This window comes from Eurosta solidaginis, chromosome 1 (genome assembly GCF_040869045.1).
Source record: "Eurosta solidaginis isolate ZX-2024a chromosome 1, ASM4086904v1, whole genome shotgun sequence".
In the NCBI taxonomy this organism is placed as follows: Eukaryota; Metazoa; Arthropoda; class Insecta; order Diptera; family Tephritidae; genus Eurosta; species Eurosta solidaginis.
In genome coordinates this window covers 221,756,577-221,779,346 of record NC_090319.1, presented here as the reverse complement: position 1 = coordinate 221,779,346, position 22,770 = coordinate 221,756,577, and the positions used below count along the sequence as shown (strand labels likewise).

The 22,770-nt window shown below is 33.7% G+C and overlaps 1 protein-coding gene and 1 pseudogene across 5 annotated transcripts in view; both read right to left on the bottom strand.

Annotated features, from left to right (window-relative positions):
• The window catches only part of LOC137237028 (xylulose kinase), a 1,135,242-nt gene that overhangs the window by 579,716 nt on the left and 532,756 nt on the right, over positions 1-22,770 (bottom strand). The gene's annotated exons all lie outside the window — the stretch shown is intronic.
• On the bottom strand, positions 13,768-14,730 carry LOC137247623 (protein RCC2 pseudogene; annotated as a pseudogene).

The following is a 22,770-nucleotide window of genomic DNA, read 5'->3' as shown; positions in this document are numbered from 1 at the left end:
AAATTTAACTTTAACTTTAACTTTAACTTTAACTGTAACTGTAACTTTAACTTTAACTTTAACTTTAACTTTGAGTTTAACTTTAACTTTAACTTTAACTCTAACTTTAACTTTAACTTTAACTTTAACTTTAACCTTAACTTCAACTTTAACTTTATTTTTAACTTTAACTTTAACTTTAACTGTAACTTTAACTTTAAATTTAACTTTAACTTTAACTTTAACCTTAACTTTAACTTTAACTGTAACTTTAACTTTAAATTTAACTTTAACTTTCGCTTTAACTTTAACATTCACTTTAACTTTAACTTAACTTTAACTTTAACTGTAACTGTAACTTTAACTTTAAATTTAACTTTAACCTTAACTTTAACTTTAACTTCAACTTTAACTGTAACTTTAACTTTAAATTTAACTTTAACTTTAACTTTAACTGTAACTTTAACTTTAAATTTAACTTTAACTTTAACTTTAACCTTAACTTTAACTTTAACTTTAACCTTAACTTCAACTTTAACTTTAACTTTATTTTTAACTTTAACTTTAACTTTCGCTTTAACTTTAACATTCACTTTAACTTTAACTTTAACTCTAACTCTAACTTTAACTTTAACATTAACTTTAACTTTAGCTTTAACTTTAACTTTAACCTTAACTTTAACTTTAATTTTAACTTTAACTTTAACTTTAACTTTAGCTTTAACTTTAACTTTAACTTTATTTTTAACTTTAACTTTCGCTTTAACTTTAACATTCACTTTAACTTTAACTTTAACTTTAAATTTAACTTTAACTTTAACCTTAACCTTAATTTTAACTTTAACTTTGAGTTTAACTTTAGCTTTAACTTTCACTTTAACTTTAACTTTAACTTTAACCTTAACTTTAACTTTAACTTTATTTTTAACTTTAACTTTAACTTGCGCTTTAACTTTAACATTCACTTTAACTTTAACTTTAACATTAACTTTAACTTTAAATTTAACTTTAACTTTAACTTAACTTTAACTTTAACTTTAATTTTAACTTTAACTGTAACTTTAACTTTAAATTTAACTTTAACTTTAACTTTATTTTTAACTTTAATTTCAACTTTAACTTTAACTTTATTTTTAACTTTAACTTTCGCTTTAATTTTAACATTCACTTCAACTTTAACTATAACCTTAACTTTAACATTAACTTTAACTTTGACTTTAACTTTAACTTTAAATTTTACCTTAACTTTAACTTTCACTTTAACTTTATTTTTAACTTTAACTTTAACTTTCGCTTTAACTTTAACATTCACTTTAACTTTAACTTTAAATTTAACTTTAACTTTAAATTTAACTTTAATTTTAACTTAACTTTAACTTTAACTTTAATTTTAACTGTAACTTTAAATTTAACTTTAACTTTAACTTTAACTGTAACTTTAACTTTAAATTTAACTTTAACTTTAACTTTAACCTTAACTTTAACTTTAACTTTGACTTTAACTTTAACTTTGACTTTAACTTTAACTTAGACTTTAACTTTAAATTTAACTTTAACTTTAACTTTAAACTTAACTTTAACTTTAACTTTAACTTTAACTGTAACTGTAACTTTAACTTTAACTTTAACTTTAACTTTGAGTTTAACTTTAACTTTAACTTTAACTCTAACTTTAACTTTAACTTTAACCTTAACTTCAACTTTAACTTTATTTTTAACTTTAACTTTAACTTTCGCTTTAACTTTAACTTTAAATTTAACTTTAACTTTAACTTTAACTTTAACTGTAACTTTAACTTTAAATTTAACTTTAACTTTAACTTTAACCTTAACTTTAACTTTAACTTTAACTTTAACTTTAACTTTAACTTTAACTTTAACTTTAACTTTAACTTTAACTTTAACTTTAACTTTAACTGTAACTTTAACTTTAAATTTAACTTTAACTTTCGCTTTAACTTTAACATTCACTTTAACTTTAACTTAACTTTAACTTTAACTTTAACTGTAACTTTAACTTTAACTTTAAATTTAACTTTAACTTTAACTTTAACTTTAACTTTAACTTTAACTGTAACTTTAACTTTAACTTTAACTGTAACTTTAACTTTAACTTTAACTTTAACTTTGAGTTTAACTTTAACTTTAACTCTAACTTTAACTTTAACCTTAACTTTAACTATAACTTTATTTCTAACTTTAACTTTAACTTTCGCTTTAACTTTAACATTCACTTTAACTTTAACTTTAACTTTAACTGTAACTTTAACTTTAACTTTAACTTTATTTTTAAATTTAACTTTAACTTTCGCTTTAACTTTAACATTCACTTTAACTTTAACTTTAACTTTAACCTTAACTTTAACTTTATTTTTAACTTTAACTTTAACTTTATTTTTAACTTTAACTTTCGCTTTAACTTTAACATTCACTTTAACTTTAACTTTAACTTTAACTGTAACTTTAACTTTAAATTTAACTTCAACTTTAACCTTAACTTTAACTTTAAATTTAACTGTAACTTTAACTTTAAATTTAACTTTAACTTTCGCTTTAGCTTTAACATTCACTTTAACTTTAACTTTAACTTCAACTTCAACTTCAACTTCAACTTTAACTTTAACTTTATCTTTAACTTTAACTTTAACTTTAACTGTAACTTTAACTTTAAATTTAACTTTAACTTTAACTTTAACTTTAACCTTAACTTTAACTTTAACTTTGACTTTAACTTTAACTTTGACTTTAACTTTAACTTAGACTTTAACTTTAAATTTAACTTTAACTTTAACTTTAACTTTAACTTTAACTGTAACTGTAACTTTAACTTTAACTTTAACTTTAACTTTAACTTTGAGTTTAACTTTAACTTTAACTTTAACTCTAACTTTAACTTTAACTTTAACTTTAACCTTAACTTCAACTTTAACTTTATTTTTAACTTTAACTTTAACTTTAAATTTAACTTTAACTTTAACTTTAACTGTAACTTTAACTTTAAATTTAACTTTAACTTTAACTTTAACCTTAACCTTAACTTTAACTTTAACTTTAACTTTAACTGTAACTTTAACTTTAAATTTAACTTTAACTTTCGCTTTAACTTTAACATTCACTTTCACTTTAACTTTATTTTTAACTTTAACTTTAACTTTCACTTACCTTTAACTTTAACTTTTACTTTAACTTTATTTTTAACTTTAATTTTAACTTTCGCTTTAACTTTAACATTCACTTTAACTTTAACTTTAACATGAACTTTAACTTTAACTTTCACTTTAACTCTAACTGTTTAGGCCACCAGCCTAAATATTTAAAATAACTTTTAGTTCACCCTAATACGGCCCGTATACTTAACTATTACCGGTAACTGTCCTTGCACAGCCGAGAACTAATTGAGTAGGGGAAAACTCGACGAAAGTTAGCAATCGGCGGGTGCCATGGACTCTTTCTTTTTCTTTCACTTTCACTTTTCTTTTGAACATCAGCAAGTGAGCTCCAGCAACCAAACCGAAGGTAAGCATTCATTGTTTCAAGTGCAAATTCCATACCATTAAGTTAAAGTGATTTCCGAAATACTTTACAATTTAATTTTTCCCCTTTTGAATTATTGAATAAAGAAAGTTTGTTGTTCATTAGATTAGTGAAAGTGTTGTTTTTCAATAAGTCACTAACTAGTTCCTTCTCTTTTACATTTCTTTTTTGGTGTTACGTGCGAGCGAATCCCCATCGTCCCGAATTACACGTAATCATTGGTCCTATCGCGCCAGGAAAATCCAAGTGAACACAATATTCAGCCAGCGCATTAAAATTTAAAGTGAAACATTTTTCAACAAATTATTTAAAATCGACGGTGAAAATTTGCAATAAAATAAGTGGGAATTAAAAGAAATACCAGCGATCAGCCATTAAGTAGCGACGAGTGGTAATAGCGAGCATTCTATATACACAGTCATCACATCATTAAGTCCGCACATCACATTATCATCACATCATACAGTCCGCACATCATATAGTCATCGCATCATACAGTCAACACTTCATACATTCCGCACATCATACATTCAACACTTCATACAGTCCGCACATCTACCCACATATCATAAAACACATCATCACCACGACACAAGGTACGTTGGTTTTATTAGTTCATGCACCATTAACTTTAACTTTAACTGTAACTGTAACTTTAACTTTAACTTTAACTTTAACTTTGAGTTTAACTTTAACTTTAACTTTAACTTTAACTCTAACTTTAACTTTAACTTTAACCTTAACTTCAACTTTAACTTTATTTTTAACTTTAACTTTAACTTTCGCTTTAACTTTAACTTTAAATTTAACTTTAACTTTAACTTTAACTTTAACTGTAACTTTAACTTTAAATTTAACTTTAACTTTAACTTTAACCTTAACTTTAACTTTAACTTTAACTTTAACTTTAACTTTAACTTTAACTTTAACTTTAACTTTAACTTTAACTGTAACTTTAACTTTAAATTTAACTTTAACTTTCGCTTTAACTTTAACATTCACTTTAACTTTAACTTAACTTTAACTTTAACTTTAACTGTAACTTTAACTTTAACTTTAAATTTAACTTTAACTTTAACTTTAACTTTAACTTTAACTTTAACTGTAACTTTAACTTTAACTTTAACTGTAACTTTAACTTTAACTTTAACTTTAACTTTGAGTTTAACTTTAACTTTAACTTTAACTCTAACTTTAACTTTAACCTTAACTTTAACTATAACTTTATTTCTAACTTTAACTTTAACTTTCGCTTTAACTTTAACATTCACTTTAACTTTAACTTTAACTTTAACTTTAACTGTAACTTTAACTTTAACTTTAACTTTATTTTTAAATTTAACTTTAACTTTCGCTTTAACTTTAACATTCACTTTAACTTTAACTTTAACTTTAACCTTAACTTTAACTTTATTTTTAACTTTAACTTTAACTTTATTTTTAACTTTAACTTTCGCTTTAACTTTAACATTCACTTTAACTTTAACTTTAACTTTAACTGTAACTTTAACTTTAAATTTAACTTCAACTTTAACCTTAACTTTAACTTTAAATTTAACTGTAACTTTAACTTTAAATTTAACTTTAACTTTCGCTTTAGCTTTAACATTCACTTTAACTTTAACTTTAACTTCAACTTCAACTTCAACTTCAACTTTAACTTTAACTTTATCTTTAACTTTAACTTTAACTTTAACTGTAACTTTAACTTTAAATTTAACTTTAACTTTAACTTTAACTTTAACCTTAACTTTAACTTTAACTTTGACTTTAACTTTAACTTTGACTTTAACTTTAACTTAGACTTTAACTTAGACTTTAACTTTAAATTTAACTTTAACTTTAACTTTAACTTTAACTTTAACTGTAACTGTAACTTTAACTTTAACTTTAACTTTAACTTTAACTTTGAGTTTAACTTTAACTTTAACTTTAACTCTAACTTTAACTTTAACTTTAACTTTAACCTTAACTTCAACTTTAACTTTATTTTTAACTTTAACTTTAACTTTAAATTTAACTTTAACTTTAACTTTAACTGTAACTTTAACTTTAAATTTAACTTTAACTTTAACTTTAACCTTAACCTTAACTTTAACTTTAACTTTAACTGTAACTTTAACTTTAAATTTAACTTTAACTTTTGCTTTAACTTTAACATTCACTTTCACTTTAACTTTATTTTTAACTTTAACTTTAACTTTCACTTACCTTTAACTTTAACTTTTACTTTAACTTTATTTTTAACTTTAATTTTAACTTTCGCTTTAACTTTAACATTCACTTTAACTTTAACTTTAACATGAACTTTAACTTTAACTTTCACTTTAACTCTAACTGTTTAGGCCACCAGCCTAAATATTTAAAATAACTTTTAGTTCACCCTAATACGGCCCGTATACTTAACTATTACCGGTAACTGTCCTTGCACAGCCGAGAACTAATTGAGTAGGGGAAAACTCGACGAAAGTTAGCAATCGGCGGGTGCCATGGACTCTTTCTTTTTCTTTCACTTTCACTTTTCTTTTGAACATCAGCAAGTGAGCTCCAGCAACCAAACCGAAGGTAAGCATTCATTGTTTCAAGTGCAAATTCCATACCATTAAGTTAAAGTGATTTCCGAAATACTTTACAATTTAATTTTTCCCCTTTTGAATTATTGAATAAAGAAAGTTTGTTGTTCATTAGATTAGTGAAAGTGTTGTTTTTCAATAAGTCACTAACTAGTTCCTTCTCTTTTACATTTCTTTTTTGGTGTTACGTGCGAGCGAATCCCCATCGTCCCGAATTACACGTAATCATTGGTCCTATCGCGCCAGGAAAATCCAAGTGAACACAATATTCAGCCAGCGCATTAAAATTTAAAGTGAAACATTTTTCAACAAATTATTTAAAATCGACGGTGAAAATTTGCAATAAAATAAGTGGGAATTAAAAGAAATACCAGCGATCAGCCATTAAGTAGCGACGAGTGGTAATAGCGAGCATTCTATATACACAGTCATCACATCATTAAGTCCGCACATCACATTATCATCACATCATACAGTCCGCACATCATATAGTCATCGCATCATACAGTCAACACTTCATACATTCCGCACATCATACATTCAACACTTCATACAGTCCGCACATCTACCCACATATCATAAAACACATCATCACCACGACACAAGGTACGTTGGTTTTATTAGTTCATGCACCACCATTTTTTTTGCAATACGTGAACGTATAGAAGTGAACTTGTGATAGGTTTGTAATTCGAAGTAGGTGGAAATTTCGTGTTTTTTAAACACACCAATCGCCTTTTGACTATCGGTTGACTCCCCCACCAGTGGTAAGAGTCCTCCGACACAGCTCAAGGCAGACAGGCAGTGATACAAAAAAATTGTTTTTTTGTTTTTTCTCCTCACCTCCACTGCACTGTGCAACATAAGACTTAGGGATAGTCTCCTTTCATTCGAAATTTCGATAAGAAGTACACAACACCTTTATTTCCACCTGGTTGATGCTTTTTATGAACTTGTCACAGATTCACTTCAGTTTATACACTTGTACACAATATCCAAGCCACTGCGACTTATAATATACACCATTGGATGGCTAGTGGCTGGTAGCAGACACTATTTACTTACAGTCCATATAAAGTTATTTTCAAAATTGTGTATCAAACAAGAAAACAAATCAAAATAAATAAGTTTATTACGCTTTTCACGGTCGAAGAAGTACACAATTGCAGTCAATTCCTTTTTTCTTGGAATACTAATTTGGTTTGGCACAATTAGCCCACTTCATTTTTTCATCAAATAACAATTTTGACACATTAAATTTGCATCCAAATTTCTATCTGTGTCACTCTTAGAAACTTCAACAACAATACACACATAATTAGGCACATTAAATCTTGAAACAGATTTCTATCTGTGTCAATTCATATTTTCGCTTTCGTTGCAAGCACAATACTCCAGAGTCATTACTTCCGCTCTCGTTCCTTAAAAGAGACAAGATATTTAAAATAATAAAAAAAAATGGAGACCTACATAAGAATGACAGACTCCATAGTGGAGTTTGAGCAGGAGTTCAATGCGAAGCCAATCGCTGAACAAAACAAACACACCCTTGCAATACAGCAAGAGGAGCTGAAATCACTATGGAAGAAGACAAAGTCACTTTATGAAGGTCTCCTCAACTCTACAGATATAACGAAAGAGGACCTGCAATGCATTAAGCAGAAAAATAAAAGCTGTTTCGCATGCTATATGAAATGCATGGCTACGATCGCTGCTGAAGTGGAAAAATTAGCACCACCTGCAAATGCCCCTGCCACAAAAGTGGAAACCAATCCGAATCATGGACATAAAATCCGGCTGCCCCCTTGCGATACCGATATATTTAAAGGTGATTACCTTTCTTGGCCGGCTTTTAGATATATGTTCACGGCCTTATATATTCTCAACAAGGATCTGCAAGATGTTGAAAAAATTTACTATCTAAGGCAGAAAACTCAAGGGGAAGCAAAAGAAATAGTAGAAAGGTGCTCCCTGACGAATGAAGGGTTTGAAACAGCCTGGAAAAACTTAAAAGACAGGTATGAGAATAAGCGTGTCCTAGTGAACACGCAATTGAAGCTTTTGTTTAATCTTACGGCAGTCGAATACGAATGCGGAACAGCAATAAAAAAATTACAACGCGAAATAAATAATTGCATATCGGCGCTTCAATGTCACAAAATCGACATTACAAACTGGGATGCAATTATAACATACTTATGTTCCACAAAGCTCCCGGAATCCACCTTGGCGCTATGGGAACAAACCGTAGAGAAGAAAACGGACATCCCAAAATGGGAAGATATGGACAAATTCTTGTCAAGCCGTTTTCAGACTCTAGAAACTGTGTCTGACATAAAGGGTAGCAAACCATCCAAGCCGCCCAAAACTCACACGAATAGTTCAAAGGAAATGCCTACAAAACTTGGAGTTTACCAAGCCAGCGTTCCAAAAACGGCATGTAAGATGTGCAACAGTAAGGAGCACAAATTACGAAACTGCCAAAAATTCCGTAAGCTGTCCACGGCAGACAAAATAGTTTATGTGAAAAGCAACAACTGTTGTCTGAACTGCTTGTCGGCTGGGCACACAGTGACAAGATGCACGAGTCCATTCAACTGCAACTCATGTCACTCAAGGCACAACACCTTGCTCCACCTTCCGACAGCTAATCCAAAAACAACATCAACAACGCCCCAAAGGGGCAACCAACATAACAATGATAACGTACCCTCCACTTCACAACAGGCAAGGGCAAGGATGGACTCTGAAAAGAGAAAAGAGAATATTAATAGCGTCTCTTCCTGTCATGCACGTACAACAAAGGGGGTATTACTAGGCACAGCACGAGTGAAAATAAACTATAATGGAGTGGATTTCTCCGCGAGAGCACTTATAGACTCTGGGTCTGAATGTTCGTTTATAACAGAAAGACTCAAAAACAGAATACATCTGCCATCGAAACGATTGCACGTCCAAGTTTCAGGCATTAATAATACACCATCTGCGCAGGTGAAAGAATCCTGCTTCATAAGACTGGGTTCCCTCATAGACCCCTTAGTATGCATTGATACAGTTGTTCTGGTTCTACCTCAGTTAACAGGGGATCTTCCAACATGTCAAGTTGACGCAATGACTCGACAAGAGTTCCCTAATCTTGCTCTGGCGGATAAAAGGTTCTTCGTTAACGAACCAGTTGACCTAATCCTAGGAGGCAACATTTATCCTCAAGTAATTCTAGACGGCATACGGAAGAACGTCTTAAATACGCTTCTCGCCCAAGAAACCGTCTTCGGTTGGATATTAACCGGTCGCACAGAAGCAACTCAGCCAATTAATAACCGAGTATCTTTTTTTAATGAAATCAGCATCGAGAAACAATTGACTGCCTTTTGGGAGCTAGAAGATATCCCTAAGAAAAGGTTCCTCACTGAGGATAATGTCTATTGCGAGGCACTTTACAAAGCGACAACAAAAAGGAATACCGATGGGAAATACATCGTAGCCCTACCATTCAAGCAGGGGTTTCCAAACAGCATCACATTAGGGCCCTCTCTGAAAAGCGCTTGCTCTCAGTTTTACCGAAACGAGACGCGCCTATCGAAAACGCCAGCCCTACAAACTGAATACAACAGAGTATTATCGGAATACGAAACATTAGGGCATATGTCAAAAGTTCCCACAATTATCCCTCCCCATTCAACAAATTGCTACTTTTTGCCTCATCATGCGGTAATAAAAGAGGAGAGCACGACTACAAAAGTAAGAGTAGTTTTTAACGCATCGTGTCCCACTGCCAATGGCACTAGTTTGAATGACGTGTTATACACCGGCCCCGTACTGCAGGCCGACCTAACAATTCTGCTCCTTCGTTGGCGATTCTTCAAATATGTCTTTAACAGCGACATAGAGAAGATGTATCGCCAAATATGGGTAATGCCCAACCAAACCCAGTTTCAAAGAATAGTATTTCGCAATAATCAAGGGGATCCTATCAACGTCTATGAATTAAAGACAGTAACGTTTGGAGTTAACTGTGCTCCTTGTCTGGCAATAAGGACACTGCACCAACTAGCAGATGATGTAGAGACTTCATCACCCATAGCAGCCAGCATTCTGTGTACAAGCATGTACGTCGATGACGTGCTAGCAGGAGGCCACAGCATCGAGTCAACAATTAAAGCTCGGGAGGAAGTCACCCACGCACTACGGTCAGCAGGTTTTTCTTTGCGAAAGTGGACTTCGAACTGCAGCCGAATACTGAGTACCAAAATCCCACTTGCTAAACGAAGATTTTCTGGAATTCGAGGATGCGAGTACAGTCAAAACATTAGGCATCAGATGGAACGCGCATTCGGATTATTTCTATTTTACCGCAAAACCTATCGAAAATCGTGAGGTCCTGACGAAAAGGGCAATACTTTCAGCGATCGCCAAACTCTTCGATCCTTTGGGATGGCTCGCGCCAGTCATCGTAGTAGCCAAGATCATAATGCAAAACATCTGGCTGGAAGGAACTGACTGGGACGAGACAGTGTCCACGCGTACCCTAGATAAATGGCAAACCTTTATGGAGGACTACCCGGATATTAACAATATTCAGATACCAAGATGGGTAAATTTTACACTAAATGCGGACGTTGAATTACATGGATTCTGCGACGCATCCGAAAAAGCCTATGCAGCTACAATATTTCTTAGGGCAAGGGTTAATGAGGAGGTCCACGTCAGCCTACTAATTGCGAAAACAAGAGTAGCTCCCGTAAAAACAATTTCGCTACCCAGATTAGAACTGTGTGGAGCAGTCTTGTTAGCCGAAACTTTAGAATCAGTGCGCGAAAACCTGAACTTGGGAAAATTCCATACACATCTATGGACTGACTCAACGATCGTTTTAGCGTGGATTAAAAAACCTCCCTGCTCTTGGTCAACATTTGTTGCTCATCGAGTAACCAAAATCGTAGAAAAGGTAGGGAACAGTGCCTGGCACCACATAGAGTCTGCATCAAACCCAGCAGATTTGGCCAGCAGAGGGATGTCAGCAAAAGACCTAACCGCAAGCTCCTTGTGGTGGCAGGGACCTTCTTGGTTACGAGAAGACAATTCAAAGTGGCCAAATCAAGAAAAGGAGTATCAGACAAATATTGAGCAAAAGCGCGTAAAAGCCTTTCCCACATCAAAAATAAGTGGAAATGAGGATATCCTAGAAAGGTTTTCAGAACTTTCTAGAGCCTTGCGGGTCATATCATATATTATAAGGTTTTCGCAAAGAACCAATACTAAAACAAAATCTTCCTTTAAAGCGGAATCGTACTTCATTTCACCCAATGAAATTCAGGCCACGACAAGTCGTTTAATAGCTCTCTACTAACGGAAGCATTATTCGGAGGAACTTTCGAGTTTGAAATCCGGGAAACTCATCGGTTCAAAGAGTGAAATCCTGCCTCTTACCCCGCTTGTCGATGAAAAGGGCATATTGAGGGTGGGCGGTCGTCTTTCAGGGGCCAAGGATCTTCCCTACAGTGAACGGCACCCGATCATTCTGCCGTATGACTGCCGGCTCACACGACTTCTTGTCCAGTTCATCCACAAAGATACCCTGCATGGTGAGAACCAACTGATGTTTCGTCGCCTACGCACAGAATATTGGATACCTAGGGTAAAAAATATGATCCGATCGGTCATACATAATTGCAAAACCTGCACCATATTCCGCAAACGGACCCAAACCCAACTGATGGGAGATCTACCTCCAGAGCGAACCACCTTTTCCCGGGCTTTCACCAATACGGGGGTAGATTTTGCCGGACCGTTTGACATCAAATCTTATAGCGGAAGAGGATGTCGCATATCAAAGGGTTACGTCTGCCTCTTTGTCTGCTTTGCCACCAAGGCGATTCATTTAGAAGTCGCGAGTGACCTCAGTACCGCCGCCTTTTTAGCAGCTTTCGATCGGTTTGTCGCCAGGCGAGGATGTCCGAAGAACATATACTACGACAACGGAACAAACTTCGTCGGTGCCTCTCGAGCACTTCGTTCCGAACTCAAAGCTTTCCTCGCCGATGCGCGTAACCAAACCCTATCGAAGTATTATCACCAAACCCTTCAATGGCACTTCATACCTGCAGCCGCTCCTCATATGGGCGGACTGTGGGAAGCTGGAGTCAAAAGTTTTAAAAACCACTTCAAAAAGATAGCGTTGGACTACAAATTTACTATGGAGGAGTTCAGTACCCTTCTTTGCAGAGTTGAGTCTTGTCTCAACTCGAGGCCTCTGAGCCCCTCCTCCAACGACCCGTCCAGCTTGGAACCACTCACTCCGGGACACTTCCTCATTGGCGGTCATCTACTAGCCCCACCAGAGATTGACGTCAGTGAGAATCGTGCCTCACTTGTCAACCGCTGGGAGAAGCTGAAGGCATTACATCAAACGTTTTGCAAACGGTGGAAGTCCGAATATCTCACCGAATTGCAAAAACGCACCAAGTGGAAACACCCACAAGCCAATCTGAAACAAGGGGACCTGGTAGTCATAAAAGAGGAAAATTTACCTCCGAACGAATGGAGATTAGGACGAATAACCAAACTCCATTATGGAGCCGACAATCGAGTTCGAGTAGTCGAGCTTGATACCGCCAGAGGGCACACGACGAGACCCATCACAAAGTTGGTCTTGCTTCCTCCTTGCGAGGAGAGGGTCGGAGATCTTTAATACCCCACTTCTCATTCTCCCTAATTCCAATTCTTTTCTAGTCAGGGTGTGACACGGAATTAGGGATCTAAAGCTTGTCTACAATTTTTTATTATCCTATTACAAATTATCCAAGACCAACAAACCCTTCATGCAACACTCCTTAGGAACCAATTTCAAACCAACGATGCGGTTGGCGAATTGCATTGCTCTTTAAAATAGATCTAGGTTTAAAAGCTTTTCCTATCAGCCATGAAATTATTATACAACAGGAGAATTTCCTGTCTGCAAACCTATATTTTATCTAAACAGTAGTACACCTTTGCAGATGGCATTGGGTTAAGATTGCCTAATGTTTAGATAAAGGTGAATACGAGCTCAAATGGGAACGCGTGGGTTAGGCCATATCGATATATACAACTTAACTAATTCACCTCGGCGCAAGACTTTTTTCATGCGCCCATGGCCTTGCTTTGGGCATGAGTGAAATGTACGCTCCTATGTTTAGCGGAGCCATTCACACACCTCCTATTTGGCGGAGTCACATTCATACAAACAAATAAAATGGGGGCCAAACTAACACGTTCCCAAAATTTTACTCATGATAATGGCATATCTTCAACATGCTCCTCTAAGACTTTCATGGCTGACAAAAAAAGTTTTTCCCCAAAATTTAAAAGCTGATAACTTAGTCCACGAAAGTTCTTTCGCACGTGCGTGAAGCACAAAAAGTTTCGAATCATTTTTTTTATTTTAACCTTATTTCAAAAGGACAAAATTCCCCAGGGGCAAAAGGAAACCTGTACGGTTGGTATAACCAATGATCAATGGAAACTATTGCAAGTGAAGATCCAATCACTAGCAAGTTTTAGGAGAAATTATTAGCCTTTCAATCCAGACGTTACGTAGACCTTTCGCCGTCACTGTCTATTTATTTTTCTACGCCACCCTGAATATGTTTAATAAATGCTGGATAAGCTTTAAATAAATACGTTTTTGCAACTGCATTACTCAGTCACCGATAGTATATTCTAGTAACTTATTATATTTTTGCTTAGTTGACTCGTGAGCAGTATCTACTAGTAATATAGCATGAGAATAACCCATAGCGACCTGAGGTATTTTCATATTATCCATTTTGAGGACTTCCTTAGGAACAGTGGACGACCTTGGGAACTCGCCAATACCCAATTCCCCATAGGTAGGAGAAGCGCCCCAGGCTAGTAGGGTATCATCAGCTGATAGGATAATAGAAGTGTTTCCGCATCCGACATCAGTAATGTTCCACCCAGATAAGTCCTGAACAGGTTTTGGGTACATATTTGCTTCTCCCGTCTTCTTATTTTGCCCAAATAGAAAGAGTACGCCAAGCTCGTTGAGGACAAGACTAAAGGTTGCGCCACAATATACATTACGTTCATCACGTCCTTGCATGTCGAAAAATTTTATTAAACGAGGTACCATCTCGTCCGTAGGCTCTGCATGACCAAGGCGCCCAAAGCTGCCACATCCCCAACTATACACACGATTCTTAGAATCAGTGGCGACCGTATGATTATTACCGCAGGCGAAGTCGACAATTTGAACATTCTCTATAGGTATTACATGTCCTTCTTGCCTTTCGCAATATAAAGTACGATTTTTCCTTTATTTTGGAGACGTTTCAAAGTGACAAGATAATTTGTTCGCATGGACGAAATACTTTGCATCTGTGTTATGTCCCCATTGACCGTATTCGGGTAACCCAAATGTATGCAAATTACCTCTAATGTCAAACTAATTGGCGGACCACGGTAGTTTATTGGGGTTGGGATACTTACCACCGGCTGGGTGTTACCTATACCACATTGGCCTGACTTATCCTCTCCGCAGGCATAAACAGTACCTGTCTCCGTCAAAAAGAAGGGAATGGTGCCGACCACATGCAACTTGGACAACGTTGACGCGTTCCAAACAAAGGAAAAAAGTAGCCATCGAAATTTAAATCAAAGGAAAACACGATTGTCAAAAGCTTGAGATAAAAAGCGCTCACATTCTAAAGTTATCAAAGGCATAAAGTATATACACAGAGCGTCTCAAAAGCCAACGCATTCATAATAAAAAAAAAAAAAAACTCCAAATAAACGACGTCGTCGTAAACGAAAAACCACAACTTCATCAACTATTGTTCCCTGAAAACAATATTATTGATATGAAATCGCAAATATCACCTACAGCAACAATACCAATGAGCAGTAGTTTACGTGCTCAAATAGATGAATTGAAGCATCTACAAAAACCTTTGGGTAGCGATTTACTTTCAAATAATGAGCAGCAAGTTTGTAAAGATTTCATTCAACATACCACCTACAACATATTTATCACTAAAGACGTTTCTATTAAGCGGTGCACCACTTGTTAATAATCTGTCGCCTGTCTTAAGATTCGCTACAAAAAGATTGTTGTACTTTACTTACCATTTAATAAGCTTTTTATTTGTGTACTATTTTACAATAATTTTTATAAAAATACAAAGTATGAAACACTGATTAACACGGCACAAAAAAAGCTAAAATAAAGAATTATTCTAAAAACGATTTTCAAAGCGATTACACTATAAAAAAAAAAAGGTGGTACTAACTGCTTCCACGCGTTTAATAAAAATGCGATCCAGCATAGGCATGATTTTCTTAATAGCTTGTGCCATTTTGTTGATATTACTTCGGAATTTTATAAATGCAGAAATTGGTCCTTTAAAACAAGAAAAATTGTTCTTCAGAAACTTGTGAAAATCAAAAACTTGCGCGCACACACGTGTAGTAGGTCTCACTTGGGCTAATCGGAATTTGCTCGTTCAGGAAGTGGAAAAGTGTAGTAAATGTCAAAATTTCTACACTTCACTTCTGACAGTCAAGCAGTCAAGCATCACAAATCACACACAGAAGATTGTGCATTCACGAGCTCAATATTGCTTCTTTCTGCGCGTCTACGTCACACTTGACTGCTTCAGCGAATGATTGGTAGAGATATTTTATACGCGACATGTAGTGTGGCAGCGCGACAGGGGGTTTTCGAAGTGATTTTTGCCTGAGGTTAACGTCTGTTTTGCAATGCTTGACCATGATGGAATCACAGAAGGTGGCGCACTGCGCATGTAAACAGGAGTTCCGATATTTTTAAGGGCAATTTTTACGTCATTCTCCTTCAGCTCTTGTGTTTTTTTTCCTCTTTCTTCTCACGGCCTTTCGCCGTATGAGTTAAATGAAAAACAGCGGCGGCATCTGACTATGACATCTCGCGTGTGTGCAAATTTCACGCCATCTCTTCTCAAGTCTATCAATGATCCAGAGCATTCCCGTGAGAGTTGAGCGTGAGGTGGAGCTGTAAAACTCCCTGGAAGACGGCAATTAAAGTGCGTGCACACTAAGCGGTGCGACATGTAGCGGCAGCGGCGCTTCACTTTTTCTATTTGATCAACAGTGCCGCTCATGGCCGCGCCGCGCAGTGCTGCTACCGCTAGGTGTGAATTGTTCCATAAGAATACATGCGAAGAATATTTTGCAGCGCAGTGTAGTGCAGCTCAGTGTGGCCTTAGCTTTATCGACAATACACATCGAAACAATAAGGTTGAATGATGAAATCGCAACTGCGCAAGCATTTTTCATACACGTACAACAGTCAAGTTCGGAATCTGTAGTGTGTGGTGGCACGCCACTTGTAGTAAAATTAAAACACACCACAAATTATGTCGCGCCAGCTCAGCGACATCGACCGACCAAAGGCTGAAATCTGTAAGGTAAAATACCAGAGCACCATCTACATGGGATGATGGGAGCTAAAATCAGTTTAGCGGTTTTCCCCTTGCCCCTTCTTAATAATAATAATAGCAAATATTAAAAAAAAAAAAAAACGTCCTCATACATAAACCCACTAGCCATCCATGTAGACGAAATCAATGTAATAACGCTCGATTATGTTTTTAGAATGACTCGTTTCACGGCAACTCGCGTCAAGACAGAGGAGCGTTCCAGAAGTTTCTCCGTACCATGCCGCCTTTGCGCCGCAAATCACGGCGTACGATTCTGCGCACAATACCGCAGGATGTCCGCTGAAGAGAGGTGGCAGACGGTCCGCGAACATAACTATTGCATCAACTGTTTGTCCCCTTTCCACAGTCACGAGGTATGCACAAGTAAGGACAAGTGCTATCGATGCAACGAGCATCATCATACTACCCTTCACCGGGACGAAACCAAGGAATGGAGGCAAACCACAAGCGACCTTCTCGATGACGGAGAAAGCTCAGACGGGGCCTTATCCCTGGCCCTCACCGAAAGAACCAAGTCTTGGGCGCAACAAATGGATGATCGGGATGCCGAAGAAGAAGAAGAAGCAAGATTGGCGGCATTAGCTACCCTTCGTAGACAACAGAGCGGCTCTGAAACACGTCCTTTCCGACCGCTATTACGGCACGAACAACAACGGCAATTAGAAACCGAAGCTGTACGACCAACTGGGAGCAAGCAGAAATCACACGTCGGTAGCTCTGAAACACGTCCTTTCCGACCACCCCCCCGTTCTACTCATGTGAGACGTGGTGACGCGGAAACGCGTCCTTTCCGCTCATCGCGGCGCACATCGGGTAGAACGGTCCCGTATGAATCCCGAGAAGAAGACCGTGGGCGAGCACTTGTCCGACGAAAAGAAGTGCCCAAACGCTTTAGGACCGGCCGAGTTATAGCAACCCCAGCCACACCATCGATAATAAGATCGTTTATCGCGATCGCACCCACGGCAGTCGTTCGCATCGAGTCCGGAGGACGCCTGCATCTGGTACGCGCACTCATCGATCCCTGCTCCCCAAACACAGTGATTTATGCCAATCTGGCGAACGAACTCCATCTGGAGCGCATGGATTCCACGCCACCAACGAGATGTACACCGATATTGCGCGGGAAGTATGGGGTAGCAGGGAGGGTAATCACCCAAGCTACAATAATAACACGCCATAACCGTCTCAACCCGATCGCTAGCGTAGACTCCACAATCGCAACGCCTTTCCAATTTATGCGGTTGGCAGACCCCGATTTTTACCGCGCCGCACCAGTGCGACTTACACTCGGCGCTGATGTTTATGCTAGTCTTATGATCAGCGGCACGCCACCGTCCACGATTAACGGGCTACTAGCTCAGGCTACCATCTTTGGCCTGATCATATCGGGGGCCTACCAACAATAAGCCAATCCCAGAATACATTTTATATCGACAACATATCTACAGATACCTCCGAATCCGCATTTTAATCTAATAAGGAGCATTGAACTAAATAGAACCACGTATTTATGTATTAACCATTTTTCTCTCATCCACAGTATTCATCGAGAAATGGGAGCCATCACCACAAGGCGATGGAGAACAACGTACGAATCCTACTTTATTTCATATTCTGTACACCCAATATATCGCTACATGTATAATCTTAGATGTCAATTCGGACTGGTTGTTTGTTCTCAGCTTGCTCGCCGCAAGGGGGCCGGCATGTTTAGGCCAACAGCCTAAATATTTAAAATAACTTTTAGTTCACCCTAATACGGCCCGTATACTTAACTATTACCGGTAACTGTCCTTGCACAGCCGAGAACTAATTGAGTAGGGGAAAACTCGACGAAAGTTAGCAATCGGCGGGTGCCATGGACTCTTTCTTTTTCTTTCACTTTCACTTTTCTTTTGAACATCAGCAAGTGAGCTCCAGCAACCAAACCGAAGGTAAGCATTCATTGTTTCAAGTGCAAATTCCATACCATTAAGTTAAAGTGATTTCCGAAATACTTTACAATTTAATTTTTCCCCTTTTGAATTATTGAATAAAGAAAGTTTGTTGTTCATTAGATTAGTGAAAGTGTTGTTTTTCAATAAGTCACTAACTAGTTCCTTCTCTTTTACATTTCTTTTTTGGTGTTACGTGCGAGCGAATCCCCATCGTCCCGAATTACACGTAATCACTAACTTTATTTTTAACTTTAACTTTAATTTCAACTTTAACTTAAACTTTTTTTTTTAACTTTAACTTTAACTTTCGCTTTAACTTTAACATTCACTTCAACTTTAACTTTAACTTTAACATTAAATTTAACTGTAACGTTGACTTTAACTTTAACTTTAAATTTAACCTTAACTTTAACTTTAACTTTATTTTTAACTTTAACTTTAACTTTCGCTTTAACTTTAACATTCACTTTAACTTTAACTTTAACTTCAACTTCAACTTCAACTTCAACTTTAACTTTAACTTTAACCTTAACTTTAACTTTACCTTTGACTTTAACTTTAACTTTAACTTTAATTTTAACTTTAACTTTAACTTTAGCTTTAACTGTAACTTTAACTTTAACTGTAACTTTAACTTTAAATTTAACTTTAACTTTAACTTTAACTGTAACTTTAACTTTAAATTTAACTTTAACCCTAACTTTAACTTTAACTTTAACTGTAACTTTAAATTTAACTTTAACTTTCGCTTTAACTTTAACCTTAACTTTAACTTTAACTTTAACTGTAACTTTAACTTCAACTTTAACTTTAAGTGTAACTTTAAATTTAACTTTAACTTTAACTTTGAATTTAACTTTAACTTTAACCTTAACTTTAACTTTAACTTAACTTTAACTTTAACTTCAATTTTAACTTTAACTTTAACTTTAGCTTTAACTTTAACTGTAACTTTAACTTTAAATTTAACTTTAACTTTAACTTTAACTTTAACCTTAACTTTAACTTTAACTTTAACTTTAACTTTAACTGTAACTTTAACTTTAAATTTAACTTTAACTTTAACCTTAACTTTAACTTTCACTTTGACTTTAACTTTAACTTTAACTTTAACCTTAACTTTAACTTTAACTTTATTTTTAACTTTAACTTTAACTTTCGCTTTAACTTTAACATTCACTTTAACTTTAACTTTAACATTAACATTAACATTAACATTAACATTAACTTTAAATTTAACTTTAACTTTAACCTTAACTTTAACTTTAACTGTAACTTTAACTTTAACTTTAACTTTAATTTTAACTTTAACTTTAACTTTAACTTTAACTTTAACTTTAACTGTAACTGTAACTGTAACTTTAAATTTAAATTTAACTTTAACTTCAACTTTAACTTTAAATTTAACTTTAACTTTCACTTTAACTTTAACTTTAACTTCAACTTTAACTTTAACTTTAACTTTAACTTTCACTTTAACTTTAAGTGTAACTTTAACTTTAAATTTAACTTTAACTTTAACCTTAACTTTAACTTTAACTTTAACTTTAACTTTAACTTTAACTTTAACTTAACTTTAACTTTAACTTCAATTTTAACTTTAACTTTAACTTTAATTTTAACTTTAACTGTAACTTTAACTTTAATTTTAACTTTAACTTTAACTTTAACCTTAACTTTAACTTTAACTTTAACTTTAACTTTAACTTTAACTTTAACTGTAACTTTAACTTTAAATTTAACTTTAACTTTAACCTTAACTTTAACTTTAACTTTAACTTTAACTTAACTTTAACTTTAACTTTAACTTTAACTTTAACTTCAATTTTAACTTTAACTTTAACTTTAATTTTAACTTTAACTGTAACTTTAACTTTAACTTTAACTTTAACTTTATCTTCAACTTTAACTTTAACTTTAACTTTAACTGTAACTTTAACTTTAAATTTAACTTTAACTTTAACCTTAACTTTAACTTTCACTTTGACTTTAACTTTAACCTTAACTTTAACTTTAACTTTATTTTTAACTTTAACTTTAACTTTCGCTTTAACTTTAACATTCACTTTAACTTTAACTTTAACTTTAACATTAACATTAACATTAACATTAACTTTAACTTTAACTTTAACTTTAACTTTAACCTTAACTTTAACTTTAACTTTAACTGTAACTTTAACTGTAACTTTAACTTTAAATTTAACTTTAACTTTAACCTTAACTTTAACTTTAACTTTACCTTTGAGTTTACTTTAACGTTAACTTTGACTTTAACTTTAACTGTAACTGTAACTTTAACTTTAAATTTAACTTTAACCTTTACTTTAACTTTAACTTTGACTTTGACTTTAACTTTAACTTTAACTTTAACCTTAACCTTAACTTTAACTTTAACATTAACTTTAACTTTAACTTTAAATTTAACTTTAGCTTTAACTTTAACCTTAACTTTAACTTTAACTTTGACTTTAACTTTAACTTTAATTTTAACTGTAACTTTAACTTTAACATTAACTTTAATTTTAACTTTAACTTTAACTTTAACTTTAACTTCAACTTTAACTTTAACTTTAACCATAACTTTAACTTTAACTTTAACTTTAATTTTAACCTTAACTTTAACTTTGACTTTAACTCTAACTTTAATTTTCACTTTAACTTTAACTTTATTTTTAACTTTCACCTACCTTTAACTTTAACTTTAACTTTATTTTTACCTGTAACTTTAACTTTCGCTTCAACTTTAACATTCACTTTAACTTTAACTTTAACTTTAACTTTAACTTTAACTTTAACTTTCACTCAACTTTAACTTTAACTTTACTTTTAACTTTCACTTACCTTTAACTTTAACTTTATTTTTAACTTTAACTTTCGCTTTAACTTTTAAATTCACTTTAACTTTAACTTTCACTTTAACTTTAACTTTATTTTTCACTTTAACTTTAATTTCAACTTTAACTTTAACTTTTTTTTTTACTTTAACTTTAACTTTCGCTTTAACTTTACCATTCACTTCAACTTTAACTTTAACTTTAACATTAACTTTAACTGTAACTTTGACTTTAACTTTAACTTTAACTTTAAATTTAACCTTAACTTTAACTTTCACTTTAACTTTAACTTTATTTTTAACTTCAACTTTAACTTTCGCTTTAAATTTAACATTCACTTTAACTTTAACTTTAACTTCAACTTTAATTTTAACTTTAACTGTAACTTTAACTTTAACTTTAAATTTAACTTTAACCTTAACTTTAACTGTAACTTTCACTTTAAATTTAACTTTAACCTTAACTTTAACTTTACCTTTAACTTTGAATTTAACTTTAACTTTAACCTTAACTTTAACTTTAACTTTATTTTTAACTTTAACTTTCGCTTTAACTTTAACATTCACTTTAACTTTAACTTTAACATTAACTTTAACTTTAACTTTCACTTTAACTTTAACTTTAAATGTAACTTTAACTTTAAATTTAACTTTAACCTTAACTTTAACTTTAACTTTGACTTTAACTTTAACTGCAATTTTAACTTTAAATTTAACTTTAACTTTAACTTTGACTTTAAATTTAACTTTAACACGACGGCCACCGTGGTGTGATGGTAGCGTGCTCCGCCTATCATACCGTATGCCCTGGGTTCAACTCCCGGGCAAAGCAACATCAAAATTTTAGAAATAAGATTTTTCAATTAGAAGAAAATTTTTCTAAGCGGGGTCGCCCCTCGGCAGTGTCTGGCAAGCGCTCCGATTGTATTTCTGCCATGAAAAGCTCTCAGTGAAAACTCATCTGCCTTGCAGATGCCGTTCGGAATCGGCATAAAACATGTAGGTCCCGTCCGGCCAATTTGTAGGGAAAAATCAAGAGGAGCACGACGCAAATTGGAAGAGACGCTCGGCCTTAGATCTCTTCGGAGGTTATCGCGCCTTACATTTATTTTTTTTATTTTATAACCTTAACTTTAACTTTAACTGTATTTTTAACTTTAGCTATAACTTTCGCTTTAACTTTAACATTCACTTTAACTTTAACTATAACTTTAACTTTAACTTTCAGTTTAACTTTAACTTTAACTTTAACTTTAAGATTAACTTTAACTTTAACTTTAACTTTAAATTTAACTTAAACTTTAACTTTAAGTTTATCTTTAACTTTAACTTTCACTTTAACCATTCAAGGTTCGAATCAAGCCCAAGGCCAGAACAATAATTTTTTTCTAATGATAATTATTGTTATTTTTTAATTTTTCTAAATTTGAAAT